Below are 8,418 nucleotides of genomic sequence, written 5' to 3'. Positions count from 1 at the left end.
TTACACTTAAAATGTCAAAGATTAATAGTTAGATGAATTTAGATATATTAATTTGCCAATATAAAAACTAATAAAGGTTGTGTGTAATTTTTAATATTAATTTTTTGTGACTAAATTAGAGAGTATCAAAGGTAGTGAGTGCTTCAAAATTTTCAAGTGAACGTCATGTATACCATATTCTCTTATAAAAAAAGGTGAAGATATTTTTTCCATTTAATTTTCTGATTGAAATATTTGACATTACCATTTTTAACTTTTTTGAATGACAAGTTCAAATGAGAAATGACTTTTAAATTATTTTCTTTTGTAATATTTTTTATTCCATTAGATCATTAAGAATAATTGAGTAGTTCCAAATGAGGACACCATCTTCCTCCCGTCTTTCCTTATATAATAGAGATTATATTACATAATTTAATGATTTACCGTATCAATAGACTATTTGTTTTTCTCTTTTGTTTGCTAATATCATTTCTTACATATATCTCGATGCAATGTATTTTAAAAAGGTTACACCCGATCTAGACAAAATTAATATCTTTTGCTTCTCATAAAATATTATAGTCGCTAAAAACAGATTGTAAATCATAGAGTTTGCCTCAGGCCCTCATACACCTATTCATAAATAAACTCATAATTAGTATATAAATAAAAAGAGTTAATTATATGTTAAATTATTGTTTATGATGTTGCTTTAGCAAGATACCACTCGTTCACCCCTTTATTACTTTAAAAAAAGTTCAACATATTCCCTTTTCCACTAAAACCTTTCAAAAACACCCATTCATGTCTATAAATAAAGGCAGCAAGTCTCAATATGAAATCTTATATGGTCTTTAAAGCTAAACAACTAATTTGTCCAAAGCATATTAATGAAGCCCTCAAAGTTCTCTTGTGATGCTCCTTTAGTTCATGAGTGGAAGAGAGTCATAGGAGACGAGCTCAAGCATGTTCACGAGGCAGCTATGGTGTCCATGGTAAGAGACACTGAAGATATTAAACACTGTGTTCCTCCATCTTCATCTGCACGACGAAAATTAAACATGTATAATAATGAAGATCCACTTCGAGTAATTATGTTTTTAGGACCTTGGAGTCACACATAATTCCTTTAATTTAGACTAAAATATCAAAATATATGTGCATATAATCCTATGAATGAATTATGGAAAGTATAAAGATATGAAGGTGGAATCGGACCAAGATATTCATGTAGGGTTTTTGCATAAAAAAGATGTATGGAAAAGCATGTACTTAGCACTTAGCAAGGTATTTGTTTCAGGGAGCATGTATATTTTTTGTTACTTGGGTACATGTATGTACTACATGAACAATACTCTAAGCACTCAAGTGATATTGTAGATAAATAATGTAAGAGTTTGATGTAATATGTGATTTAGCACATCATATATAGTCTAATATCATTCTTCGTAAATTGAATTAGATCTCTTATATTTGCTTTGATCTAGTTTAACTTACCATAGTGTTGAATTAGTTGATTTCTTTATACAGAAGCTTCACTTCTATTGATATAATTCAGTTTTTGGAATTTGGGTATCACCATGTTCGAGATAAACATCCACAGGACATGGTAAAAGCGCCCAACTCAAAATTAGTGAAGTTTTGGATTTAATTCCGGCTAGATCCACACCAAGAAAAGCCTCCGATAAATCTATTGGGATTGGCTCTGTATCAATCAAATCGCTCATCAATGAAATTTTTATAGTTTTTTGTGGTATATGCCAAGACAGTACTCGCTAGTAGTTGATCCAAATAAAATCACAACATCAATATTGAAAGATTTTGAGAGATAAAATTGGAATTACTTCTTTTCCACTATTGATTATCGAAATAGGGACTTCTTTAAGTCCAAATAATTCGATGTCAAGTCGAACAGCCAATTAGAGTACTCACTTTGCTTCCCATCAGATAGCTTTTTTTTTTTTTTTCATTTCAAAAGATGATGGTGCAAAGACATAAGCAATTGATTATGATTTTGTTCCCCACTCCCTTTTATTCTTTGGTGGGTCTAGCTCTAATCTATCTTCTGTAATTGATTAAACATTATTACTGTAAGTTTTCTTTCTTTTTTTTTTTTTTTTTTTTTTAAGAGTACTACATGTTGTTTATCGTATAAAATTAAACTCTTATTTTGGGACCTTAAAAATATTAACTGGTACAAAAGAATGAGAAAAGGTCTATCCCACTTGAGAGATTACTTAACTTACTAAACGTTTAATTAAAAATATAAAAAATCTAATATGAACCCGGTGCACAATAATTAGTGTACACCCGATTCATATCACGTGAGTTTAGGATAGTGTATATTGATATGATATAGTGTATGTTAAAATGGAGTTAAGTATCCATGGAGGGTACTGAACTTTGATGAAAGTATCAGTTAAGGTACTGAACTTTCAAAAGTACCAGTTAAGGTATTCAAATTGGATGTCTGTTAACTTAAGGTACCGAACTTTAGTTTGTACCGTTAACATCCCCAAAAATAAAAGAAAAATGTGACATGGCATTAATTAAAAAGAAAAAGCTGATATGACATTAATTATAAAAGTTCCAAACTCTTTTCTCTCTCCTCTCATTCATCACCTTCTTTTCTCTCTCCTCTTATTCCTCAACCTCTTTTCTCTCTCCTCTTATTCCTCAACCTCTTTTACTTTTTACTTTTTACTACTTTTATTTCAACAATCTAGTAAAGCAACTAGTCAAACTTCAGTTTAACCTTAATTCCCACCATCAATCTCATCACCTCCTCCATTAATCCTCCTCCGCCTCCGCTTTTGAGTCCGAAAATCGAATGCGAACCACACTGGGTTTACATACTTCCCTTTTCTCAATTGTTGCTGTACTTTGTTGTTGTTGTTCTTCACCTGCTGCTGATGATGATGGGATAGCTGATTCGCAGAAGCTAATATGTTGTATTTAGAGACGCTAGTGGGAGTTGGGTTTTCCTATTCCTGTTATGCGGAAGCGTTTAATTAAACCAACAAGAATTCAGAACAACCAAGCACACACACAAGAAAAACAAGAAAGCAAATAAAGGACACACAGATTTAACGAGGTTCACTATCAACGTGATAGCTACGTCCTCAAGGCAGGGAAAAAGATTGTTTCACTATGAACGAGACGATTACAAATACAATAGGCAAGATTCAATTGAATTGAATCTCAAAGACTTTCTCTAATCTCCTCTATTGTGTTTTCTCTAATCTCTATCTCTAGTATTTTGTGGTTAAAAGCCCTAAATATGACAAAACATATTTATATGAAGTCTAAGATACAAGCCCTAAGTCGTAAAATAAAAAACGGAAAATCCCGCATCACCGGTAGGTGCTGGCGCACCACCTTCTGGTGCGGGCGCACCAACTCCCGTTGCGGGCGCACCAGTCTGATGTGCGGGCGCACAAAAGTTTCTGCCTCAACTTGAAATCTGTCGTAGCGAATGTGCGGGAGCACCACTACTTGGTGCGGGCGCACCTGACATGGTGCAGGCGCACCGACATTTGGTGCGGGCGCACCATTCGTGCCAAGCCATTCTTCTCTCGCACAAGTCACACTTCACAAATCTCCACCTTGACTTGCATCTACCACACAACTCCACCTCGAAACCATCAACACAGCATGTATCTCTGCAACAGTACGCGAGATACTCCTTTCCCTTCCTGCTCATGCACCTTTCACCCGATGCCAGGCTTCCCCTCATATGAGTCTCACCCAATCTCGCCAAGATCGCTGACCACTCATCATGAACGATCCGGTCTCACAGCCTATGAGACCCATGTTGCGCATTCACCTGAAACCCAATTTATTACTCGTCGGAAATCAAATCGCCTTCACTGAACCGCAAACACACTAGCTCCACCTTAATCAAGACGAGCCAGTACCCTGCCAGTTGCTCCAACTAGAGCCATTTGCACTTACGTCTAAGTACCCAAAACAAAACACCCTTCGCGCAGGGGAACTTCCGTCGAAGTTCTTCTATGCTCGCGCCGGAGCACTCCACCTCGTTCTCACTGGAACGCAGGCAACTCCTCCTGGAGTTCCAATCTAGCTACCTCTTGGTGACTTCTCCCAGAATCACCTCTCAACCCAACACTCCTTGGCAAAGACATGTCGCTCGAGATCCCATAGCTATAAGTTGGCACACAAGTATCGATAGAACCGAACCTTATCATACCAATCTGCTGCTGAGAGACCCTTGGTTGTTCTTCTTGATGACCTTAGTTTCAACCAGTTGTGTAGAAGTTCCCACAAACTCTACCTCACTGTTGACACTCTCATCCTCAGCCCAAGTAGTACTCTCCAACCCGGTTGTTGAATCTTCTTCGTTGACTCTGACCCTCAACATGTGTAGAAACCCCCATAATCTCCACCTCACACTCAAGACCATCATTTTTCAACCCAGAATGCAGCTTCAACTCAGAATCATCTCTAGCCAGTGCCGTACCCTGCAAATCATACAAGTTACCCACACTTGACTTCACACCACGAAGTAACTCACAAGAACCCTTCACCACACGCAAAACTCCATCCCCTCCTGGAATCGAAAACCCTTACGGTCTAACATCCCAAGAGATATAAGATTTCTCTTAAGTTGTGGAACATGCCTCACACCTCTAAGATCCTTAACTCTCCCATCATGCATTCTAAACCTCACAAAGCCTACTCCAACCACCTCACACACCGTATTGTCACCCAAAGTAACACTACTCTTGCATAAGCTATAGGTCGAAAACATCTCCTTGTCAGAACACATATGTGAAGAACATCCACTATCTAGAACCCACTTATCTTCTAAGCGTTTCTCCTCATGGACAATTAGAGCTAAATCCTCCTCAGAATCGTAGTCAACCTTATTTTGTTTTGCAAAAGAAGCCGAACCATCATTCTTAGGACATTCACTCTTCCAATGACCCGGTTCTTTACAATAATGGCAAAGATCACTACTTTTATGGCCCTTCGACCTAGGTTTTCTCCTATCCCTACTCGAATCTCCCTTATTTTTCTCAACATTTGCTACCAAACCTGCAGAATAATCACGATCCTCTACCATATCACCAGTTGCTTTATGACGCAATTCCCTAGTGTAAAGTGCCGACTTTACCTCCTCTAGGGACACAGTGTCTTTTCCAACACACAAAAGACTCTACAAAATGTTCATAGCTACTTGACAATGAAACCAACAATATACGCAGCATCCTCATCCTCAATCTTAACATCTAAATTACGCAACTAGTAAAATAGAATTCAAACGATCGAGATGATCTTTTAGGGACATACCTTCTCTCATGCGTAGGCCAAACAACCTTTGCTTCAATAGCAATTTGTTTGTGAGCGACTTTGTCATGTACAAGCTCTCCAGTTTCAACCACAAACCTGCAGCTGTGATTTCATCTGCAACCTCTGTGATGACATCGTCCGCCAAGCATAGCAAGATAGTGGAGTGTGCTCTTTCCTCCATAGATTCCAACTCGGCCTCAGTTAGACCAGTCAGATTTCCCTCTTTTGATGTCGTTGTGAAACCCTTAATCAATGGTTTCAGATACCTTGTTGTTTCAATAAAGCTCTCATCTTTATCTGCCATAGCCCAAAACTATTCCTTCCCGTAAACTTGTCGATCTTTAAGGTTGTTGTTGCCATGTCCCAAAAGCGATTATCCCCGGTGTTAACTTGTAGCTCTTGATACCACTTGTTATGCGGAAGCGTTTAATTAAACCAACAAGAATTCACAACAACCAAGCACACACACAAGAAAAACAAGAAAGCGAATAAAGGACACATAGATTTAACGAGGTTCACTATCAACGTGATAGCTACGTCCTCAAGGCAGGGAAAAAGATTGTTTCACTATGAACGAGACGATTACAAATACAATAGGCAAGATTCAATTGAATTGAATCTCAAAGACTCTCTCTAATCTCCTCTATTGTGTTTTCTCTAATCTCTCTCTCTAGTATTTTGTGGTTAAAAGCCCTAAATATGGCAAAACATATTTATATGAAGTCTAAGATACAAGCCCTAAGTCGTAAAATAAAAAACGGAAAATCCCGCATCCCCGATAGGTGCGGGCGCACCACCTTCTGGTGCGGGCGCACCAACTCCTGGTGCGGGCGCACCAATCTGATGTGCGGGCGCACAAAAGTTTCTGCCTCAACTTGAAATCTGTCGTAGCGAATGTGCGGGAGCACCACTACTTGGTGCGGGCGCACCTGACATGGTGCGGGCGCACCGACATTTGGTGCGGGCGCACCATTCGTGCCAAGCCATTCTTCTCTCGCGCAAGTCACACTTCACAATTCCATTGACACTACAGGCTATGATGCAGTTAGTGATGCTGTTACAGGTATTTTTTATGCAAGAAACTATATTATGTTATTTTAATTATGTTACAGGTATTTTTTATGCAAGAAACTATATTATGTTATTTTAATTATGAGAAAATAACCCAGTAAACTTGCAAGTTTCTATTTTTAGATGTGATCAAACTATAATGAATTGAAAAGTTTCTATATTGAGCTGAGATTATAGTTTTGTGTTTTAAGCCAGAGACAATTTGGTGTTTTTGAGGAGGTGGTTCAACAAGTTTCCACAGTATAAACACAGGGATCTTTTCATTACGGGAGAAAGTTATGCAGGTGAACTTTATTTTGGTTAATTTCTTATATATAATTTCAAACTTTTGTGGGCTGCATTTCACATGAAAAATTGTGATTGATCAACTAAGGTTTCTTGTAATATTTACTTGTTGATGTAGGCCACTATATTCCTCAGCTTGCAAATCTCATGGTTGCATTCAACAAAAAGAAGTTGTTTAACTTAAAAGGAACAGCGGTAAGTGTCCATTAATGTTATTTCATCTTCGAAAAGGTTTAAATTATAAGTTATCAGATACAATGGCTACTATATGTAGTACTTCACCTAAGTGAAAGAGAATGTGATGAAATGGAAAAACAGAGGAAGAGAAAAAAGTCAAGATAGTTTGTGAAAATTGTACTGAATATGATTATTCAATTTTTTGGCATTGTATCTCCATTTTAAAATCTTGTAAAAAAACTAATATTTTTTATTTATTTTTGATGGGTCATTAGGATTGAGAGTGAGAGTATGAAACAAAATTGTATGATTAATGTAGGAGGTGATGAGATTGATGGTGGGAATTAATGTTAAACTAAAGTTTGAGTAGTAAAAAGTAAAAAGTAAAAAGAGGTTGAAGAATAAGAGGAGAGAGAAAAGAAGGTGATGAATGAGAGGAGAGAGAAAAGAGTTTGGAATTTTTATAATTAATGTCATGTCAGCTTTTTCTTTTTAATTAATGCCATGTCACATTTTTTTTTTATTTTTGGGGATGTTAACGGTACAAAACAAAGTTCAGTACCTTAAGTTAACAGACATCCAATTTGAGTACCTTAACTGGTACTTTTGAAAGTTCAGTACCTTAACTGATACTTTCATCAAAGTTCAGTACCCTCCTGGATACTTAACTCTGTTAAAATGATATATTGTATGTTAAAATAATATAGTATATGTTAAAAAATATAGTACTCCATCTGTATTTTTTTTTTATCATTCTCACTTTCCTATGCGCGTCTCCCAATGCACCTCTTTGAACTTAAATATCTTTCCTTATATATTAGTAAAAATTATAACAATTGAATATTAATAATGTACTAATTGAGACGAATCAAACAAGATCCCACATGACTATATTTTTTCTTATAAATTGAAAAAAATTGAGAAGATTCTCTCTAAGTATGAATAGTGCCAAGATTCCAAGTGAGAAAGATAAAAAAAACAAAGGGAGTATATGTTAAAATGATATAGTGTATGTTAAAATGATATAGTGTACCTATGTATAATATAGTATATCTATTTTTGATATAGTGTATCTATTTTTGATATAGTGTATATTTCTGTAATGCATTTAAATAAATATTTTCCTTTAGGATATAGTGTACCTAGTTATGATATAGTGTTCCTATAGGATATAGTATACCTAGTTATGATATAGTGTACCTCTGTATGATATAGTGTACGTAGTTATGATATAGTGTATCTATTTTTGATATAGTCTACCTGTGTATCATATAGTGTATCTATTTTTGATATAGTGTATCTATTTTTAATATAGTGTATCTATTTTTGATATAGTGTATAAGTGAGTACTTCTTAACGAGTCACGTGCCTAGGCCTGGTCCACACTATATTTAGTGTGAACCGGGTCCATACAAGACGGATTGTTAAAAATAATACTAATCACATAAATAAGTTAGATTATGCAATTATTTACCTATTTACACTATTTAGATAGATTGGGGGTTGAAGAACATAAGTAAATGAAAAACTGACCTATTTACAAGTGAAGAGAAGCTACCCACATAAACTTAAATGTATTCAAACTTTTAA

At 36.0% G+C, this 8,418-nt stretch overlaps 1 long non-coding RNA gene across 1 annotated transcript; it reads left to right on the top strand.

Moving 5' to 3' along the window:
• The first annotated feature begins 5,726 nt into the window (after positions 1-5,726).
• LOC125497555 (uncharacterized) lies at positions 5,727-7,812 on the top strand. Its single transcript, XR_007274495.2, has 3 exons — positions 5,727-6,358; positions 6,558-6,650; positions 6,770-7,812. It is a non-coding gene; the product is annotated as an uncharacterized LOC125497555 (long non-coding RNA).
• The last annotated feature ends 606 nt before the right edge of the window (positions 7,813-8,418 follow it).

This window comes from Beta vulgaris, chromosome 5, assembly GCF_026745355.1.
Source record: "Beta vulgaris subsp. vulgaris cultivar EL10 chromosome 5, EL10.2, whole genome shotgun sequence".
Classification (NCBI taxonomy): Eukaryota; Viridiplantae; Streptophyta; class Magnoliopsida; order Caryophyllales; family Amaranthaceae; genus Beta; species Beta vulgaris.
This window is presented reverse-complemented; position numbering and strand designations above follow the sequence as displayed.